Source organism: Megascapheus bottae, chromosome 11 (assembly GCF_031878675.1).
Source record: "Megascapheus bottae isolate mThoBot1 chromosome 11, mThoBot2.hap1, whole genome shotgun sequence".
Lineage (NCBI taxonomy): Eukaryota > Metazoa > Chordata > Mammalia > Rodentia > Geomyidae > Megascapheus > Megascapheus bottae.
This window is the reverse complement of record NC_143519.1, coordinates 29,194,920-29,217,650: the sequence shown is the minus strand read 5'-3', so window position 1 is coordinate 29,217,650 and position 22,731 is coordinate 29,194,920.

Genomic DNA, 22,731 nt, shown 5'->3' with positions numbered 1-22,731 from the left:
ACTTTAACAATTAAAAATGAAGAAACTGTAATTCTAATAGTTATGAAGTTATATTGATTAACTTTATTCACATTAAAATGGTTGAATATTTTTGTCTATCTTTTATTGTCTTCTAAATAAATACCATCATAATATAAGTTTGCAAGTGCAAGAAACACACTCTCCAGAGCATGGATTTTGAAGAGATACAGAATTTCTTTTGTAATTCCTAGATATGAATCTGAGGCTTTTTTGGTTAGATTTTATGTCAAGTATCCTGGAACCTAAATATGAAGGCAAAGATCATTGAGTACTTTTTTTTAGTTTTCCAAATGATAGTTTAACTACAGCTTTACAAGAGATGCTAACGGATATATATCTGAGGCGTGAATTTACTGAACTCATTATAGAAATGTTTTGATTCTCTAAACAGAATATAAGACAATATGTTATTTTTAACATTTTAGATTTACAGTCAACTAAGTTTAACTTACTTTATAACTTCATATCTTTAACAGAAACAAATATTTAATTATATACATGACTAGCATGCACATTATCCTTTCTGACAAAGAAATATTGTTTCCAAACAATTTACACATTTATTCTGCTCAAGTGAACTTTTCTTATTTATGATGCCTGTCATGAGATAAAAATCTTCTTTGAACTTCATTCAAAGAAAAGGATATATGACTTGCCTGTCTCGTTGCCTGTGAACAAATTAATTATTAAATAATTATGTCCTATGTTCTATTATTTATATTTTACTCTTTTGACAAATTATCTTATGTCTATCAGCAGATAGAATTGTTAAAACATAATGTCTCAAATAATATACTTACTTGGTTGATATAAAAATATATTAAAAAGTACAGTATTCCCCACCTAGCATGCATGAAGTCCTGGATTCGATTCCTCAGTACTGCATATCAGAAAAAGCTTGAAGTGGCTATGTGGTTCACGTGGTAGAGTGATAGCCTTGAGCAAAAATATATATCTTATGGAGCAGTAGGATCCAAATCTAGAAAGCTTTGTTTACTATACTGTAAAGGAATATCAGTTTTCCTTACAATATGTAAAATTAGCATTTGATTAATTCTAATATGATGAAAATATGACTCTAGAACTATTAAGGAAACTCAAATATATTCACTGAAATATGGTAGATTCAAGAGAGAAGTCAATAGTGTAATCAAAGTTTAATTATTTAACACTTTAAGTGGATACTCAAAAGGAGTAGGACAAATGTAGAGGAGGAGAAGATGGGGAGAACACAGGCAGTGTATATTCTACAAAATTAAGAAGAGTGAGGAAAAGCATGGGTTGGAGATGGTTGGGTGAGAATGTTGAAACAGGTGATAGAGCCGGGAGTTGGGCTTAGTGGTGGAGTGTTTGCCTAGCATGCCGGAAGGCCCTGGGTTGGATTCCAAAAAGATAAAAGCCAGAAGTGGTGCTGTGGCTCAAGTGGTACATGGGTTGGGGATGGTTGGGTGAGAATGTTGAAATGAATGATAGGGCTGGAATTTGGCTTAGTGGTAGAGTGCTTACCTAGCATGCAGGAAGCCCTGGATTCAATTCGAAAAGCCAAAACTTAGAAGTGGTGGTGTGGCTCAAGTAGTAGATCTCTAGCCTTGAGAAAGTCCAAGGACAGTGCCCAGGCCCTGGGTTAAAGCCCCAGGAGTGGCAAACAATAAAAATAAAGGAAGGGGTGATACTGATCAACATATATTTTGTACATAAACTCCTTTTTAAATGACAGGTTTTTTGTAAAACCACTGATCAAGATACATTGATACATAAATAGCCATTGCATTGAAGTTAATTAAAGTGAATTAAAAAAGATAATAAAAAGAAAACAAGCATTTAAATTTCATTATGAGTGTGGCAATGTCATTCTTTCTAATAGAAACATAGAATTCCATTGTGTATAAATACAAGATTTTCTTGATTCATTCATGTATTGAGTGGCATCTAGATTGGCTCCAACTCATAACTAAGATAAATAATTCGGCAATGAACATGAATGTTCTGATTGCTTTAGTATATCCTTATTTCTGGACATTTGGGTAAATGCCCAGAAGTGGAATGCTGGGTCATGGGGGAGCTCTATGTTTAGTAGTTTGGAGAACCATCATATTGCTTTACTTTTGGTTGAACAAGCTTACATTCCCAGTAACAGTATACTAGTGTTCCCTTTGGCCGTATCCCCACCAGCTTCTGTTGTTATTAGATATCATGATAATGGCCATTCTATCTGGGATGAGACTGAATCTCAAAGTTGTTTTAATTTGCATTTCTATTAATGCCAGAGATGTTAAGTATTTCTTCATGTGTCTATTGGCCTTTTTTTATTTCCTCTTCAGGTAAGTCTCTAAGTCTATATCCCACCTTTCACTGGGCATAGTTGTTTCTTTGAGGGTTTGCTTTTGGAGAATTTAAAATTTTGAGTTTTAAGTTCATTTTAGATATGGTACCCTTGTCTGTTTCATGGTCGTGAAGATCTTCTCCTACTCTGTGGGCTTTCAATTTATTTTACTCGCTGTCATTTGTCATGAAAAAGCTCTACAATTACTCCAGTTCCATGGTTTCCCTCATTTGTAAGAATTTATATATGTCGAAGATTCTCCTAGCAGAGGATCACAATAGTGAAATAGTTCTGTACATATTACCATTTAGGATGATGCTAAATGAAGAGGTTTATCTCAAGAGGTTTATTTTGTGGTTGTTATTGTTAATGCATTATGTGAAGTTATTTCTTTTCTTTCTTTTTTTCCCCACCTGATGGTGTATCCTCTGTATCTGACTTTGGAACCTGCAGTATTGTGTATTTGTATATTTGATTTTTAAAAGATTTTATTAATATTGATTTTTACATTATATTTCAAATGTCATATTTAATAAACAAGTATTCAAGAAGGCAATCTGTATACACAATCACTGGTACATAGATTTTAGAACATAATTAAAATTAAGCTGAGGATTTGTATGCCATAAATACACATTAATCTATGTAAAAAACATTATGTCTATATATAGGACATAGTGTGCATTTGTTTATTTGAATTAGGGAAGAGAAGGGTAACAACAAGATATGAGGCAAAGGACAAAGTACGAATCTATGTAACCATGATAAGACCATATATTAAAAATGAACAATGGGAGACGGGGGGGGGAAGTAGGAAAAAACATGGGAGTGATAAAAATGCTTAAGAAGAAATGGACTCATTTTCTTATGTGTAGAACTGTAACCCCTCTATACATTATTCTGACAATAAAATTAAAAATAAGAATAAGATTATAATAAAAAAACAAACAAACATAGAACTCCCCTATGACCCAGCAATTCCACTACTTGGCATTTACCCAATCGTCCAGAAACAAGGACATACTAAATTCACTAGCACAACGATGTTCATTGCAGCACTATTTATCATAGCAAAGATATAGAACCAACGTAGATGCCCCTAAGTTGCTGAGTGGATCAACAATATGTGGTATTTATACACAGTAGAATTCTATGCTGCTGTCAGAAAGAATGACATCGCCCCATTTGTAAGGAAATGGAAAGACTTAGAAAAAAATATTAAGTGAAGTAAGCCAGGCTCAAAGGAAATGGGCTCAATGGTTTCCCTTATTTGTCATAATCAGTAGAAACCTTGGGCTCTCCTAGCAGAGCTTTACAATAGAACAAAACCTAGATACATAAGGTCATATAATATGACACTAAATGAAAAGACATCCAGGTTATAGAAACAAAAGCCATATAATGAGTGATTATTGTCCTTAATGTACTATGTTTTCTCTCATCTCTTTTGCTGTCTCTTGGCTATCTCATATTATTACAGTAATAATAATATTATAAATAATGGCATATCAAAACAGAATTTAATACACATCCACAAAATTAAGGAGAGTAAGGGAAGGGAGTAGGACAGGAGGGATGAATGAGAATGTTGAAAAGGGTGACACTGATCAAAATGCACTGTATTTGTACACTGCTTTGTACCTCTAAAGATAATTTTAAAGAGAGATAAAAATAATAATGCTGCATAACAATATACTCACTGTTCTGTCCAAGATCTCACCTGAACCCCAAAATAAGTCAGAGATGCATTAAAGTTATCTTGAGAAATACTTCACCAGGTATAATTGCTGGCTTTGAAAACATATGTTAGTAACCAAATTATTATGAAAGCTATTAAAAAGTGAAAAAAGCAGGACAATTATCCTTTAGCATATAATGAAGAAATGCAGCCTTGGAAATATTTGCAATTTAAACCTTTATAACTTTGGACCTCTCAAACTGAAAGCAAACAAATGAAAATAAAAATAAAATAATAGCTATGTGCATATGGCCATATAGGATGATGATAATCCAAATGAACTCCAGGATATGGCAACAAGATGTTTATCTATGTGGTTGTTTTTTATTAATGTACTGTGTGAAGTTCATTTTTTTCCTTTTGTTTCTTAAGGTTTATCCCCTGTTGTTACTATATCTGAATTTGCTACCTGGTATAGTGCATATATGTTTGTTTATTTGCATCAGGGATGGGAAGGGGAACACCAAGATAATGAGACAAGGGATGAAGGATGAACTAATTTAACAATGATATTCACAGACAATATGACAATATGTTGGAAATGAACTTTACAACTTGGGTGGGGACGGGGGAGATAAGTGGGGAAAAATATGAGAAGGAGTTGCAATGTTGGAGAATTAATGTACTCACTACCTTACAAATGTAACTATACCTTATCATCATGGTAATAAACATTTAAAAAAGTTGTTCACAGTTGAAGGCATTGAATTTTTGTTATTTGAAACCAAAACTTTAATAAACTAAAACTAAGTTATGTATGCATTTTGGAAGATTTCATTGTGTAAAATATTTCTTATAGCTATTCCTATAAATTACTAGAACACACTTTCTATTTAATACAGAGAAATCTTGAAAACTACAAATTGACATCAGTATAAACATATTTATCCCAATATCGTGGCCTGTACCTACTGAGCACAACATTAAATGCCATCTTAGATTTTGTGCTCCTATTTTGTCAACACCTCAAAACTCTGTTTCTTGCAAAATGTTATTTTTCTTGATGATACCAGACAGTTTGTTGGGAAATTTTTGGTCAAATGCTTAAACTACCTGTTTTGTTATAGTGACATTAATTTAGAACATATACTTCAATCCATGAAAGTTTTATGGATAGCATAAAAAACTGAAACTATTAGTTAGAAGTTTAACATAGGTTTGTCTAAAGCTAATCAGGAAGTATTGTAGAACAGCATAACCCAAGATATGATAAGGACACTTGCTCAGCTATGTTCATCTCTGCACTATTCACAATAGCCAGGTGATGGAAACAATCCAGATGCCCTACTGCAGATGAATGGATACAGAAAATGTGGTATATACATATAAAATGAAATTCTACATAGCCAACAGACAAGATAAAATAATGGCATTTGCAGGGAAGTGGATGAATCTAGAGCAAATCATGTTGAGTGAGACAAGTCAAGACCAAAGGAACAAAAGGCACATGGTATCCTTACTATGTGGCTATTAGATCCAAACAGTACAAAAGTGAGAACTCTATTTTTGTGTACCCAATGCTATGGACATAATATTGGAAATATAAACAAAACTACATGGCCATAAGAATTTGTGACTCTATAGACATAATTTTTAAAACATAGATTAATATGTATCTATGACATACAAACCCTCAGCCTAATTTCAATTATGTTCTAAAATCTAAGTGCCAGTGGTTGTATATAGATTCCCTTCTTGAATACTTGTTTGTTAAATATGTCATTTGAAATATGATGTAAAAACAATGTTAATAAATTCTTTAATAAAAAAGAGTAAAAACAATAGTGAGCAAAAATCATAAAAAAACAAACAATATTTGAAGAGAAGTTTTTAAATTCTGCTTGCAGAATACTGTTTGGAATAAGATATTTTATTCTTTAATTTCACAGTTTTTGAAAACAAAAACTGTTCAAAAAGAAATGTACTCATTACCTGACTTTGGTAAATGTAATCCTTCTGTATATCACCTTAACACTAACAATAAAAAAATGAATGAAAAAATTTATTTAGTAATGATGCTGGCAATATTTTGTGCTTCAATATAAAATTTGGTTTTAGTATTTTCTGTTCATCTTTTCTAAGCATCTTTCTATTCGCCTTTTCTTTTCATTGACTCAGTTATTTTAAATTCTTGTACAAGAGCAATCTTTAATTCTTTAATTATTAAGTGAAGTAAGCCAGACTCAAAGGAACTTAGGCTCAATGGTTTCCCTCATTCGTCATAATCAGTAGAAACCTTGGGCTCTACTAGCAGAGACCTGCAATAGAGCATAATCTTGATACATAAGGCCATATAGTATGAAGCTAATTGAAAGGACCTCCAGGACATTGAAACAAAAGCCATATAATGAATGATTGTTGTCCTTAATGTACTATGTTGTCTCTCATCTCCTTTGCTGTCCCTTGGTTATCCCATATTGTTATAGTATCTCACTTTGTTATCTGATATATTGTATTTGGTTATTTGAAATTTGATAGGGAAGGGGGGAAAACCAAGACGGGTGGGGGGGGGGGAAACGGGTACCAAGACATGTGAAAGGGTATCAATGTATGTGAATTAATGCACCTTCTATCTGGCAATATCATGTAACCCTTTTACTAATTACAATTAAAAAAACCCCATCAAATCCTTATTATGTTTTTTACTAAGTTTAAAAATATTTATTCTTTTGAGGTACATGTTTCTTTTACTTTTTGTAATTTAATTATATTTATATTTTTCCTTTTAGATTCATATAGTTTTATGTTCCCAAAACACCTTTGCAATTGGACTCTCATAAATATTAAATATAATTCCTTCTTTGTTGTTGAAATAATCAAACATACAAAATTTTTTGAATCTTCTATTCTCCTATTGAACTACTATCAGCTTTAGGCTTTTTTATATATCACTGGGTTCTTTTTATAAGATACTTCAAAACACATCCTACTTATATTACTCTTAAGTTTCCAAATGCTAGTCCATAAGCTTTTGCCTTTAACAAACACTTCTTATTTGATCTCTAAAACATGGGTAATCACATCTGCACAAAAGCGTCATTTACTTTTTCATATAAAGATATTTCTCAGATATATGTTTTCTACCCAAGAATCTTTAATTTTCAAAATCATATTATGAATGTGCCACTGTAAATTTCAAATCAGATTCATCCTATTCAGATCCTCTTTCCATTTTAATCAAACTCTTGATATTTGCAATTAGTTTTATATATTATGTAAACTGATTTTCAGAGGGTACACACGTGAGTATATATATAGTGATACACATATATATGTATGTAAGAGGGATGTATATATAGCCCTTTAATAGAAGAGGAGATCATACCTTTCTGTCTATGACATCCCTCTATTATTTCTATTTATTTGTTTTGTTTGTGTGTGTGCATGTTATTTTTTTCCTTTTCCAGTTTCTGTATCTGCAGTAATAAACTTTCCTGTGTATTTCCCGACTAGCTGTTGCTTCCAAATGAGAGGATGGATTTTCCCAGTACACAGTTTTTTTGGAATAATGAAGATGGTCCTAGAATAAGATCAGATACAATGGTGGTAACCCAAGAAACAAATGAGGAAGGGAAGTGGTGTAGAGAAAAGGAGCAAAAGAAGACAAAACAAAACCCTTGAGCAATTTTCAATCCAGGTTACCACAGTTGGGTCTATCTTTCATAAAAGCAAGGTGAAGTCTGCACAGATTATGTGTATGTGTTTTTAAAAAACCACAATATTCTGTTTGATGTATAATACCACTGTTTTGTATAAGAGGAGGCCACAAAGAACATGAGAATATGGTAGGATGAAATTTCTGCTGGAGGTGGGAGTCATTATGTAATGAGTCTTTTGCATGTGCTAGCCTTACACAACCAATGAGCTAAATTTCGGCCCAGAAGAGACATTCTTGATAATCCAGTTTAAGAAATATAACAATAAACTTTAATAATGGTACGGATGGAGAACATTTGGGTATGTAAGTGAAATAAATTTTAGAATTCCAGAATTCAATATTTGTATAAATTTCTTATTGATTGCTATTGTTACTAGTATATAAAAAGGTAATATAAATACTATTTGAAGTTTGCATTTTTCTTTTGCTTTATATATAACAAAGGTGCATGAACTTGAAAAAATAATTGACAGCATTGTATATAAGTGCAAGTTTATGTGTCAGACAACCACTCAAAATTGTATTAAGCATTTATATATATATATGCATAATCTAATTGAGTAAGTTTGCTTATATAAATGTCTTACTGTCTTCAATTCACCATTTTCTCTTTCTTATTTTTCTATTCTCTGCATTCTCTATAGTAAAAAAATGCTTTCATTTCCTATGTTTGTTAATATGCAAAGGGGCTACTTATTTTCCTTCAGAGTACACTTCCAAAGAAGTACATCTTTAATACTATTTTCATGACAGAGGATAAATCAGAGAAGTAGGCTTCTTCACTGAATGAGAAATTGTACAAAATTGATAGATATTTTCAGAACATATATTTAGAAACTTTTATCTAATATTAGGGAATATGAGCATATGAGGTTAATTTCCCTGATGAGATTTAAGTATCTTATAAATGTAGGTTGCAGTTTAATAAGAAAAATCTGTTTCAAAGTGACCTTTTACATTTGTTATTCCATTAATGACCCCATGCTGTTTCCAGGCAAGAATTTAGGCATTGGTAAGATGAAAGCCAGCCATCTTCTTTCTGTGGAGTGAGTAGGGCAGGAAGAATGAACTTCAAAACATGAATTCTAAAAGAATATAAATACATTTATATCCTTTCATGAAATGTTATCACATTATCTTAGATAAATCTATAAATACTTTATCTTCATCTTTTCTCCATACCTTTAAATTCCTCAAAAAGAATACATACCTTCAAGACATTTTGAAAATTTGTAATTCTCTTTTTGATTTTTGCCTGGTTCACTCATTCAAGTATTGCCTTATGCAATAAACTGGCCAAGTATACACACACACACACACACACACACACACACACACACACACACACGCACACTCAGAAAGTAATTATTAGTTCCTGAAGCAAGTGTTCTGTCTTCAGACAATATATTATTGGAATCTAAATAAGCTGTGCAGTTTGAACATTGGGCAATTTAACAGTTACAATAATTATTGTAGTTGCAATAAACTTTAGTAAGATGGAAATAAGATGGAGGGTTGTAACAGGATGATCCTACCAAGACAGTACTAGGTAGTTTTCCACAAGTTCTTCCACTCAACAAGTGTGGCTTCTGAAATTGGTACATGCTCTTTCAATTTTTCACTGCTGGATTAATTGTTTGCAGGTTTCACAATTCTATCTTCTTATTTTTTTCATGGCTTCTTTGCAGTGAAAAAAGAGAAAATTGTCCTTTTATTTGCCCTTCAATTGAGTCTTTTGATAAATTAAAAGCTTATGCCAAGTGATTAATAAATCATGATAGTGAATGATTCTACCTACAGCATACTACACAATAGTTGTGTTTTGTCATTTTTTCTTGATTTACTTGCATTTGTTATAATAAAACAATAATTAGAACTAACTTGTTTCCACAAAGTAGAGTGATATAGCTTTGTGTTACATTATTCTTTGTAATATCTCTTTCAGTGGCTCTTGCTCCAGCAATTAAACCTTCACTCTGGAAAGACTATCGCAGATTATCACAACATTTCATGTAAAGAAGTAGTGTTTTTCTTTGAGGAGCCCTTTGTTTCTTTGAGGAACCCCTCACTTTTCTAATTTTACTGTGGTTTATGCAAATCATATATTATTGGACCTCAGTCTACTTCATCCCGCACAACAGGCCAGTTAAGTCAAGAGACAATGCCCTAAAGTAGGAAACATGACTTAGTTTAAAAACAGACTAGATGATAGCTTAGAGAAGTCTTAGCACCAAGTCTAACTTATTTGGGAATTTGCATTGGAAGTCGTTTACTTAGAGTATTATTGGATGTTCTCTTTGTGCTGAGTACATTCTCATGTCCTGAAGGAGATGACATACCTCTGAATGTAACGTTATCCAGTCTTTTCTAATCCATTTCTCCAGATGAAGTTCTTGACATATGTCACAATGATCAGGGCAAAAGGGTAGCTGATTACATTTTCCCTTGTGGACATCTTTTCTGATTATTGTGGTAGGCAAGGGTCAAATGAGGTTTAACAGGAAGTAGACACAAGATCTGAACTCAAAACTTGACTTCACAAGGAGGGAGGGTGGATTGCTTAACCCACTGATTAAATCCTTCAGTATGACCTAGTTTTGTCTTAATCTTCCAGAAGACTTTATTCTTAGGAAATAATCACAAGCCTTATTTTTTATGATATCCGGGGTGATCTATTTTATATAACTACACAATTATAGACTTATTTATTTATATGCAATTTCCTAAAACTTTTTATAGAACAATCTTTGCAAACTGATTAAAAACATAAAATGAAGATGGAAAACACTGAAGTCACAAAACAAAGAAAAATATACTCATGTTCATGTAGTTAATTTCTAAGAATTAAATATATTTAATTTAAACTAACTTTTATCCCCAGCTAATGAATTGACTAATCCTGAACTGAGGAATTATTTATCCTGATTTGTTCTCATATTCTAGACTCTTGTGGTGTGTGTGTGTGTGTGTGTGTGTGTTTATGTGTGTTTCTTTTTAAAGTTCTTAGTTATTTTGCCTTCAATTAGTTTCACAGTGCTTTCTGTCAGGATAAAAAAAATTGAAAAGGATATTCAGTGCGTTATAAACCTTTTTAAAAAGCAATGCTTCATTGCTAAACACAGTTTAGTTATATTTCTATTTATTGTTTAATCATTTAAGTTTTAAAAATATTCATTGGTATCTGATAATTATAGACATTTTAGGATACATTATGATCATTTGATATATATGTATAAGATATGAAATCTATTAAAATTATTATTTTAGAAATCAAAGCTTCAATCTGCCATGTGAAAAACAATTAAAATGTCATTTTGATAAGTAAATAAACTTAACTGTATATAGTTACCAAATACAGAGGGAATTTTTGTCAAAGATCATGAATTTCAGACAGAAAAGAATATGTTGGAAATTTTACCATATATCATTGTCATTACATTGCACTCTTTCTTTTAGGGTTCCTTACCATTACATTATAGGCTACCACTAAAAGCTAACAACATATCCCTAAAGCATATGACTTTAAAGCAGTCAGACGAATAAGTACATTTTAAGCTCATGTGTTGGAGTTTAGGGAAAATGAAGATGTGATGAAATCCTGCTGAAATGTCAACTATTAGAATTTCATCCTAGCATTTTTTCAGTTTTATTAAGATATATGGGAAAGATTTATAGTTTGCCATTTATTGCTTCAGCTCTTCAGCCACAATCTTCTACACAAATTCATTAGTGTCTTGAAGGGCCTATCCTGAGCCATTTTAGCAAATCAATTTTAGCATCAAAGTTCTATTCTTATTTTGTTCAAACTCAGGTACCTCAACAATAGACAATATGTTCATTTTTAACCACTAATCTCCATGAAGAATATCACTCTTTTTAATTATGAGTATGTGTAAGAACTCAAAGCTATGTCACTCATCTGCTATTTACCAATAAAGATTACTAAATATGTAAAGGCCATGGCAACATTTTTTTTAATTTAACTACCTTCTTTTTAATTTGTATATGTGTAAGTGTGTTTTATATCTATGGAAGTGAACATAGGCTTCATGAGATTGTTAAAAGTGCTTATGGCACAAAATTTAATCTTGACCCCATCAGTGAATAAACTCAGTGATAAAAATAATCCCTAAATACAAATTGAATCAGTTTCAGAAGAGATAATGAACTAACTGCATGTTTGAGTTAAAAAATGCAGAATCATTTCACAACATGCACAGAATTCTATAATAACGTAAATTTGGGTTTGTCATAGCAAGCAACACAAAAGCCAAAAATTAATGAGCAGAGTCACAAGTTATTGTGGCTATTGCTTCACGAACAGGGAAGTTGGATGCTTTCTTAAGAGTTGGAGCAGAAGTTTCAGCATCAGATTCTTGCTAATTAGCTTTGCCTAAAGGAAAAAGAGACTTTCTCTTTAGGAAGTGGTAGATTCACACCTGAAGCAAGGCACTTACTAAAGTTAGGCTCCTACTTTCTCTGACACTTGGGGAATCCATCCCTTTGATCTTTTGGGTCCTTGAGAAGCAGAAACCTATAAGGGCTTTTAAAAGGAACTAATGTGTCAAAGGAGAAATAATTTATAATTCCACATTTTCTAATGGTAAGTGCTCAAGAGATAAGGGCCAAGAGTCAAGAAGAAGCCTATGGGAGATTTAGTTAATCTGAGCACAACAGTAAATTCTGCTCTCACTTCAGCAGCCTGAAAGCATTTCATTCCTTTAGGAAGGAGTGGGGATTTCTGGTTAATATGACAGTATTTCTTGGTATAACTATATATGAAAAGAAATGAGGTGTGTGGGGAGGGGAAGGAGAGGGAGAGAGGAGAGAGAGAGAGAGAGACTTGGGATGAAGGTGATGATGTCCAGTAACACTGGGATTTCATATGGACAACAGAAAACCGAAACAAGGATCCATTTAAATGAGGTTTTTGTGGTACATATAACTCAAGTTATTGCTTAAGAGGATTACTTGCGACAAATAAATTACTAGAAAATGATTTTTTCAGTAGCTTTTAAAATTAGCATTTCTTTTTTCTGTCTGTCTCCAAGAGAAGGTGTGTGCCCATCAACTATCCATGTAAGCACAGCGAATAGCCTACAAAAAGCAAGTAAATCCAATGTCATCTGTGATTAAATAATCACCTTTACAGGGCAAAGCCAAGAAGTGCTATTTTTTTCTTCCTGTAATAGAAACTGCAACCTAATTCTCATTCCTCATCACAGAATCAAAGGTGAGCATTTGACCAACCTGACACTCAGTTTAAATCATTCTATTTTCTGCAGTAACTTCAGTTTTTTTTTGACATTCCTTGATTATTCACATTCATGATTGAATCAGTTATTTTTGCCCTTGGGTATTTCTTGTTCTTAATATTCTGTTCTGTATTTTTCACCTAACAGTATTTTCTGATCACATTATCAGAATCAAGTAATACATTAACAATTAATGCAAATACATGCATTTTGTTTTTTATGGGTCAAACATCTATGATATGTTTAAGAGTTATTAAATATATCAACTTGGTTTTTAAAACAGTACAAAATTTTAGGAGAGAGATTTAACTTTTAATCTTATTTAAGTTTTCAACTCCTGATCTTATAGTTAAAATGAAAAGTAGTAAACTTGTAGTAGCTGATGATATGCAAATTTAAGCTTTAACTTTTCTGAACAAAGCCCTTTCCTTCTTTGAGTGCTAATGAAAATCACACACAAGTTCTGAAATTTTACTTCTTAGTAACAATAAAAGATAGGAAGCAATTCCTTTGGGAATAAAATCCTGCTTTATGAAAATTTATATGTACATATATATTTATACATATGTATACATATATTACGCTAAAATATATTTTGGCTATTTTTAAGGCAGGGAAAAAGTGACAAAAAGACCCCATTGTGTGTGCGTGTGCGTGTGTGTGTGTGTGTGTGTGTGTGTGTGTGGCAAAAAGGGGACAGGAACTTCCATGATTAAAAATGTTAACATGAGAGATGAGAGACCTGCTTGTATTCATATTTATGTCTATTTACATGATTCTGTGATGGATAACAATGGTGCAATCAAGATATGCAGTGAATGGGGATTTCTTTTCCTGAAAAGTTCAGTGCACCTGGCTTTTCCTTGCTGGAGGCACAAAGTATGTAGCTTCTGCTTCATGATATGTCTTTTATTCCTCAGGGATTATTTTTTTACTGTGATGTATAGAGGAATCACAGTTACACTCGCCAGACAGAGGGTACATCTCTTCTCACACATTGACACCCCCTTTCATGTTTTTGTCCACATTTACCTACTCCCATTCCCTCCCAATCATCTTGTTTTCCCCACTTCCCTTTCCTATTCAAAATAAACAAATAAAATGTTTATACAATATTACCAGGTAATAAAGTAAGATACTGTAACAATATAAGATTAACCAAAAGGCAACAAAAGAGAAGAGAAATAACATAAAGAACAACAATCATATAATAAAAATAAAGCTCTTGTTTCCTCATCTTGGAGATCCTTTCATTTAAACTCATTTTTTTTTTTTTGCCAGTCCTGGGCTTGAGCCCAAGGCCTGAGCACTGTCCTTGGACTTTCTCAAGGCCAGAGCTCTACCACTAGAGCCTCAGCCCCATATCCAGCTTTTTTCTATGAATGTGGTACTGAGGAATAGAGCCCGGGTCTTCGTGCATGCTAGGCAAACACTCTGCACTAGGCCAAACTCCCGTCCCTAGCCACATCCTATATGGCCTATGTATCTAGGCTTTGAGCGATTGTAATCTTCTTCTAGGAGAGTCCAAGGTTTATACTAATTATGACAAATGAGGGAAACCATTGAGCCTATGTTCCTTTGGGTCTGGCTTATTTCAGTTAATAGGATTTTTTCTAAGTCTTTCCATTTCTTTACAAATGGGGTGATGTCATCCTTTCTTATGGCAGCACAGAATTCCATTGTATATATTCCATATCTTTGCTAGGGTAAATAGTGATGCAATGAACATCGTTATGCTAATGGGTTTAGTATGTCCTTGTTTCTGGAAAATTTGGTAAATGCCAAGGAGTTGAATTGCTGGGATAAAGGGGAGCTCTGTGTTTAGTCTTTTGAAGAACTGCCATACTGCTTTTCATAGTGGTTGAATGAGTTTACACTCCCACCAACTGTGTAGTAGTGATCTCTCCTGACCACATCCCTGCCAGCAACTGTTGTTATTAGACTGTAGTGGAATCTCAAAGTCGTTTTGATTTGCATTTCTTTTATGGCCAGAGATGTCAAGCAATTCTTCATGTGTCTATAGACCATTCTTATTTCTTCTTTAGAGAAGTCTCTAAATGTTTGGACCATCTTTTATTTGGATGGTGGTTTCTTTGAAGATTTGTTTTGGAGTGATTCAAATTTTTTAGCTGTTGATATATTTTAGATTGCTTCCAAATCTTTTATGAAAAATGAAACTTCATACTTTGCTAATATATCTTTGTTTACTCCCTTTTGTTTATTGAAAAGATTGGTTTTGCATTTGTGATATATGATAATATGCATAGATAGAAAATTGCCTCTTTTTAAGAACAAGATGCAATAGGAATCTGAACATTCAATAATCACAGAAGGAATGATAACTTACCCTTTGTGTGAAAACAATGGAATGCATCTATAGAGGGCTGAATATTATTGATAATGGGAAGTTTAGGTTGACAGATTCACTTAATAGGTAAACACAATTAGGATTTAGGTTATGGTAACATCACAATATATAATAATACATTTGATTTTTTTAGTTATTTTATTTTTCTAATACAATCTCTTAGTTAAAGTCAATATGAACACTTAAAATCTTCAAATTTTTCTGCAGATTCTACTTAGGTAAGTACATGTATACATACAGCAAAGAGTAAAGCTTACTTTTCATTTTTTTAGTCTGAAATACATTTGTGATTATTAATTTATTGATTTATATGACTGTAAAGAAAATTCAGACAATATATTTAAAGCTCACTTTTATTTTTCTTTAATCCCAGCAATTAACATCTATTCATTTCAGAAGCTCTGGTGTACATCCATCTATCATGCTGAAGATGTTTCATATCTGACTGTATCTGTCAGGATGTCTTATTCCAGATTAGTCCAAGTGATTCTAATTAAATGACTAAAATGAATATTTTTTAAAATTACCAGGCCCCAAAACGCCAGTTGGCTGTCTCAACCCCTGTCCCTGCAGAGCTGCCACTCATACCTACAGCACCTATACCACCTGTCCAGAGGATCTGCCCCAGCTTCAACCTCAATTAAGGACCAAGAACTTGAAAATAAAAGTACATTCTGGAAACCAGTAGCTCAATGTTGTAATCCTAACTATTCAGGAGGCTGAGATTTGAGGATCATAGTTTTAAATCAACACAGATAGGAAAGTCCATAAGACTTAATTTCAATTAACTACTAAAAAAGCCAGAAATGGAGCTATCCCTCAAATGATAGAGTGCTAGACATCAGCAAAAATCCTCAGGGACAGCAAACAAGCCCAATGTTTAGGCATCATGACCAGTACAACACAAAAAATAAACCCTCACAGATGTTAGATGTGTCACCAAAGTGATATTTGGATACTATTTCTTGATTCAATAACTTAATTAAAATTACGATTATTATCAGATCTATTTCCATTCATTTGCTCTTGTAAAAACTCAGTATAGTACTGATTGAGGGAAATACAAGATTTCATTGTTTGCATTAGTTTTCTGGTCCAGTTTTTTAAACCATTTGTAAATTAATTTTCTCAAAATAAAGCTGCAGACATATACAAACTGCTATCAATTTTAACAGTATATACCAAAGTGATTTGTATTATGAAAAGCCTTTTCACAAAAGAGTCATTTATTGTAACCCACATACTCTTTCAGGTTGGTATGTACAACGTGTTTAATGTGGTTTACTGCTAGAATCCTGTAGTCCAAGTGTTCCTGAATCCTTCACTCTTTACTCTTCAGTCCATTTCAAAAACTGTCATACTGATTTTGTCTTAGAAACCATTATTTCTCAGTTGTTACTTCACAATCAATAAATAACTTCTAATGTCCTCCATTTATGAGTTCAGCCTTCTGAAAATCATGTTAATGTCAATCTTACTCAATTGAGTTTTCTGCTTAAAATCTATTAAGGCTGAAATTATGATGGTATCACAAGGTAATATATTACAGATAAATTGCTTGAATTATTTCTTTTTTCAGTAGTAGGTTTTGAATTCAGGGTCTTATACTTGCTAGGTAAGATGCTACACAATTTGGGTCAAACCTGAGCTATCATTTGCTGTAATTATTTTTCAGGTAACGTCTCATTTTTTAGTTTTACATAGGTGAGGTATCAGGTTATCATTCTGTATCTCCTATAGATGCCCACATAAACGAACTCTCCAACTCTGACTTTAAATCACCATGCTCAAAGGCTTTTTTGATTATTTGTTTTTAAAGACATTTTTTTCTTTTACTTTATTTTCAGGATAATGTATAGAGGGGCTACAGTTACAGTCTATGGTCAAAGTTTCTGCCTTGGCTAGGACTGTAGATGTGAGAGACTTCGGCTGTTCTTAATGGGTATTGTTAAGGTCTCTGAACCTGTGGTGATTTTCAATTAAGTATGACTCTTAATTGCTGAAGTATACTCTCAGGGTCCACCATCTTGAATTTTCATAACTTGGAAACTTCTATCTTAAAAGTCACTAAGAGAATCTTTGTTACCAAGAAAGGACTAACTTTGCTGGAGATGAGGTGACACATACTAGGGCAAAATCTCTTCCTGTCTGCCATTTGATATAACATAGCCATAGCAGTGTTTCCTGCTGTGTCCACATGCTCAACCAGGGAGAATTTTACATGGCAAGAAGAACAAGGTGCCTGTACCTTGGAATCAATTTTAGAATTCTACTTACTGATGACAAAATATGGGTGTAATTGCTGTTACTTATTGAACTTATTTTGGGTAGCATACCTTGGAAAGGTGAAATGAAGAACTAAGTGAGATTCTGTCTGTGGACATCAACTCTGCATGACTTTGGCTTTAAGAAATAAATCAGCATTAACAATATGACTATAAGAAGCTTGTCAAGTTGTCAGATTTAACTTACTGTATCCTATATTGGTGTTAGTTCCTCATATCACAACAGAGAGGAGCTGTGATCCGTACATCTGAATATCGAGTGTACCACAACAGTTATGACATTGGAAAGAGAAAAGGATCTGCACGTTTGGAAATATTGAACCAGCAACACATACTCATAGACAAGGGCACACTCTCCGTATTCATGACTCAGTCCTTGAAAGTTCCCATTAAGAAATGAAAAATACGATCAATCAGCTATTCTTAGATTCTTCCTATTTGATTCTTCTGTCATGATGGCTTTCTTTTTCTATACTTCTATAGCTCAAGTTGGAAAATGGCTGTCTGCAGCTTTAATATGTAAAAAATTGTCCACACTTTGATGGATCCTTATTACTTATTAAATGTTTAATAGGCTGCAAGACTCACTTTAAGCTCTGTTTCATTTCCCTTAGTGCATATAGTATTACTTGTTAGGGAAGGTGTGGGAGAACATTATAAATAGTATTACTAAAAACTCCAAGATACTTATTTTCTCCTATTTAGCTTACACAGAGTTGAATTTCAGGCATAATAACCTCAATGGGGAATATTACTAAGGCAAATGGAAAGTAGAGGAGAGAAAAATCCTTACCTATATATAGAAATCAACAGAGTTAGGGGAAAAATGTTTCTCAGCGATCTACACAGCCAATCTTCAATGTGTTCGGAATAGAGAAAGGTCACTGGCCTGAACAAGCAACCCCTGCTGTTTTCCTCATCACTGCTTCCCTGTTCCCTTTCCATTCATTCTTCTCTTTGTCTAATACATATTGACTTCCTGATTTCACAGACTCTGTGATATTTTGCAGCAAGGTGGTAACCTTGAATATTTTCTTTCACTGCAAAAAAAAAAAAGGTCATTCCTCTCATAGTCTTTGCTATAGACTCATTTTAGACTGTAGTTTAAAACAAGGAGTTCTGTTGTTTAAACTAGCATAGTTTTGCATGAACAACTTTTTTTTTCAGTCAGGAAAAATTTCATCAAACATATATAGGAAATAAATACATCAAGAATATGTGTCAAAAATACACAAACACAAACTCATATATATATTATGTATATGTATATACAGGGAGTCTGCATAGAATTCTTCTTCACCCAACTATTAATATCAACTACTGCACAATAATGTTTGCACAAATGTGGGCCTAACTGTACTTGCATACAGTCATAAAGTTGGTTGATATGTAAGACTATTTTAACAAGATTTGATTTTTAAGGGACACAACATTATCTCTGAACCTTAGAATACAGATGGCTATTCGAGAAAATAAATATATTTGTCATCTCCACATCCCCAAAATGTATCATGTAGGGTAAAATATTGACTCTTTTTCTGAGAAATATGTATTCTTTTTCATGCATTAAGTATTACTGAATCTTTTTCCCTGTTTCATTTTTCTTTAAATATGTTTTGAGTGCACATGAAGGCTTTTCTTAACACATACAATCTTGTTAGACAAAGTTCATTTCACTTACATTTCAACCCTCAATCCTTCTACTTGGAGAGAATTTTCACTTTTCATTAAAGAACAAAAGTTTGGAACATTGCTGCATTTCTTGATTCTCTCTCGGCTCTTCATGCTTACCCTTTGCAAACTGAACTTCTTAAGAAAACTTGAGGGTCTAGAAGCTTCTCCAAGCTGAGCCAACACAGCACAGGAATCTCATTCTTCTCATACTACTTTAATATCGGTTATATTTCCAGTTATGTCTGTGAACAAAGGATTTTTTTTCTCTCTCATGGTATCTACTCTAATGGTATGTAGCCACAGTCATGCTTACATATCATTAGCAAAACAATAAATAGAACATTGCGTTCTATTCAAATTTCAGATTATTTAAGGATAATTTGAATTTCAGTAACCTCAGATAATTCGCTTAATAAATCTCACTTAAATAACATTAAGAATTAATTGCTTGAACTGTTGCTTTTCCATGCAACACATTAGACAATTGTATTTCTTAATGGGATTAAACTTCTGTTTTTCCTACAAACTCTTCTCCACTAGCTTAGATTGGAGTCCTATGCTACAAAATAAATAGTACAAACAAGACTAATTTTAGTATTTCACAAATAACCACCTCTTTTTCAGTATCATCTCAAATAAAGGCTAAGAATACCCATTTAAGAAAACTAAAAAGAGGGGCTGGGAGTTTGGCCTAGTGGTAGAGTGCTTGCCCAGCATGCACTAAGACCTGGGTTCGATTCTTCAGTACCACATACATAGACAAAAGCCAGAAGTGGTGATGTGCTCAAGGGGTATAGAGTTCTAGCCTTGAGAAAAGCCCAAGGACAATGGCCCAGGACTGGTGAAAGAAAAAAAAGAAAACTAAAAAGAAATAACATTATACACAGAACCTAATGCATATTCTAGGATGTAAGAAGTTACTAGATAAAAGAGATGAGGAAAGTTTAATAAGAGATATGGTTGATAGTATTGCAAAGAGTCAACGTAATTTAAAAAATTTACTAAGAAAAAAAGAGAAAGCTATGCAAGGAACTTATTAGAGAATGTAAGCAATTTCTAATTGCCAAATTAAAAGAGATGTTGAGATTTTAAAGGCCAATTAAGTGTCAACCAGTTTGAATCAGAAAAATACTCTAAGGAGTAGCAGGACTCCAGTATATCAACACTTAAATTATATATTATGCAAATATATAGTATTTAATAGTATATTAATATATTTTATATGTATAAATATATCATATGTTATATAAATATATATTAAGCCATATATATTTAGATGTAATATTATACTTTATAATCATAGCAATATACTATCAATATTTAATATTAAGTATTACATATTTGTTTTTCATATACATATATAATTTTCCTGAAGATAACACATAATACTTGAAGACAAGATTTAACTAGAATTTGAGCTGATACTCTCAATGAATTCAGAAGGCAGACAACAAATATCTTCAATATCCAGAAGAATAACATTTTTTCATTTATTTTTATTGTAATTAATAGAAGGGTTGCATTATATTCACCAGATAGAAGGTGCATTACTTCACAAACATTGATATCCTTTCTCATGTCTTGGTCCCCATTTCCCTCCCCCCACTCCCCACCCCCTCATCTTGTTTCCCCCCCTTCCCTATCTGATTTCAAATAACCGAATAAGCATACACATAATATATCAGATAACAAGGTAAAATTCTGTAAAAATAGGAGATAACCTAGGAACAGCAAAAGAGATGAGAGATAACATAATACATTAAGGAAAATACTCATTACATGGTTTTGTTTCTATATCCTGGAGGTCCTTTCATTTAGCATCATCCTATATGGTTTTATGTATCTAGGTTCTGCTCTATTGTAAATCCCAGAGGAATAACTTTTATCAAAAAATTTTATATGTGAATAAAGTGGAGATACTCTGAATACAAATTAAAGGACAATACACTAAGGACAGCTTTAAAGTACATAGCTTCAAGACACATTGAGAAACATTTTAAAGCAGGTCACAAAGTTCAGGCTTGTTACAGGCTTCTATTTCTTGTCAGAATGTCCTGTGACCTCCCTGGGACACAGCAGTCTAGATGAGGGGTTGCTGGAGCTGTGCAATGTTGGGTCATACTTCTGCTTCTTTTTCTGTTGAGACATGATGTTTCCATTCAACCACCACCACGTGTTTGAAATCATCAGAAACTAAATTACCCAATTGGTATAGCTCATGGCACTAGTAAGTGTCACCTGTCTCCACATCACCCCACCAAACCTGTTTAATGTCATCCATTGTGTACAGAGATGTAGGGAACTGATAGCATACTGATTTTGGTATGCTTTCTATAGAATTAATGTCTTGCCCCAAAGTATTTGGGCTAATGTTCATATTACTGGAGACATTACATTTTAAAAATCATCTTGTATTTGTAGGCTGTTTTCCTCCTTAAAATCATACAGCAGCTTACCATTTCAACATTCTGGCTCAGTTTTGAAATACTCGATCTCTTCCCAAGTTAACCCCTTTCTTCATGCTATTGTCTAACAGTCACAAGACAGTTTTCACTGTGGTAGACTGATTTCCCCAATTATGGCCAGGAAAGCATGAGGGTTGTTGCGTGCAGACTTAGCTCATCAGCCAAATCTTTTTTATTTATATTTCTTCAGGAAACAAAAGTTTTCCTAAACATTTCCTTCAACTAGCAGAATTCCATTTAAGTTCACCAGATGGGACTGTGTTCTTAAAGCCACCCATATATGTCAGAAAGCTGAGAATTGAGTACCAAAGCTGTATTTGAACCTCCTGAGGCTTTAGATTACAGCTGGCAGGGGAACTGAGAACCTGGCAAGAGTGTTAAGTAAGCCATACATACTCTTTGTAACACCAGCCAAATTAACTTTAAGACAATTTTCAGAACACACACACACACGCGCGCGCGCGCACACACACACACACACACACACACACACTAAAACCTCATAAAAGCTACCTATTTCTTCTTAAAAGAAAAAAGTAACTAAGCTGTTTAGGTACACCAATTTATACAAGCTGAAGGGAATATAAAGCAGGAAGTTGTAAAGTTAAACAGTGTACCAATTTCAGAAATAGAACATTTAAAAAATATAGACAATAAAATGGATACATATCAGTGATTTTCTTTTTCTTTTTTGGGTATCAGTGATTTTCTATACACATAATATTGCCTGTAGTATATCATATTGAAATGAAAGGATATTTATAATTTTCTGATGCATTAGCTATAACTTATTTTCTGTTAAGTAGCATGTGAATAAAATGGAACATTTTAACAAAAAAAGCTATTTGAAAAATATTCTTAGCTGATGCCAGAAAAAAATAGGACTTTTACTGAAAAAAAATATTTTAATTTAATTTTTTGCCAGTCCTGGGGCTTGAACTCAG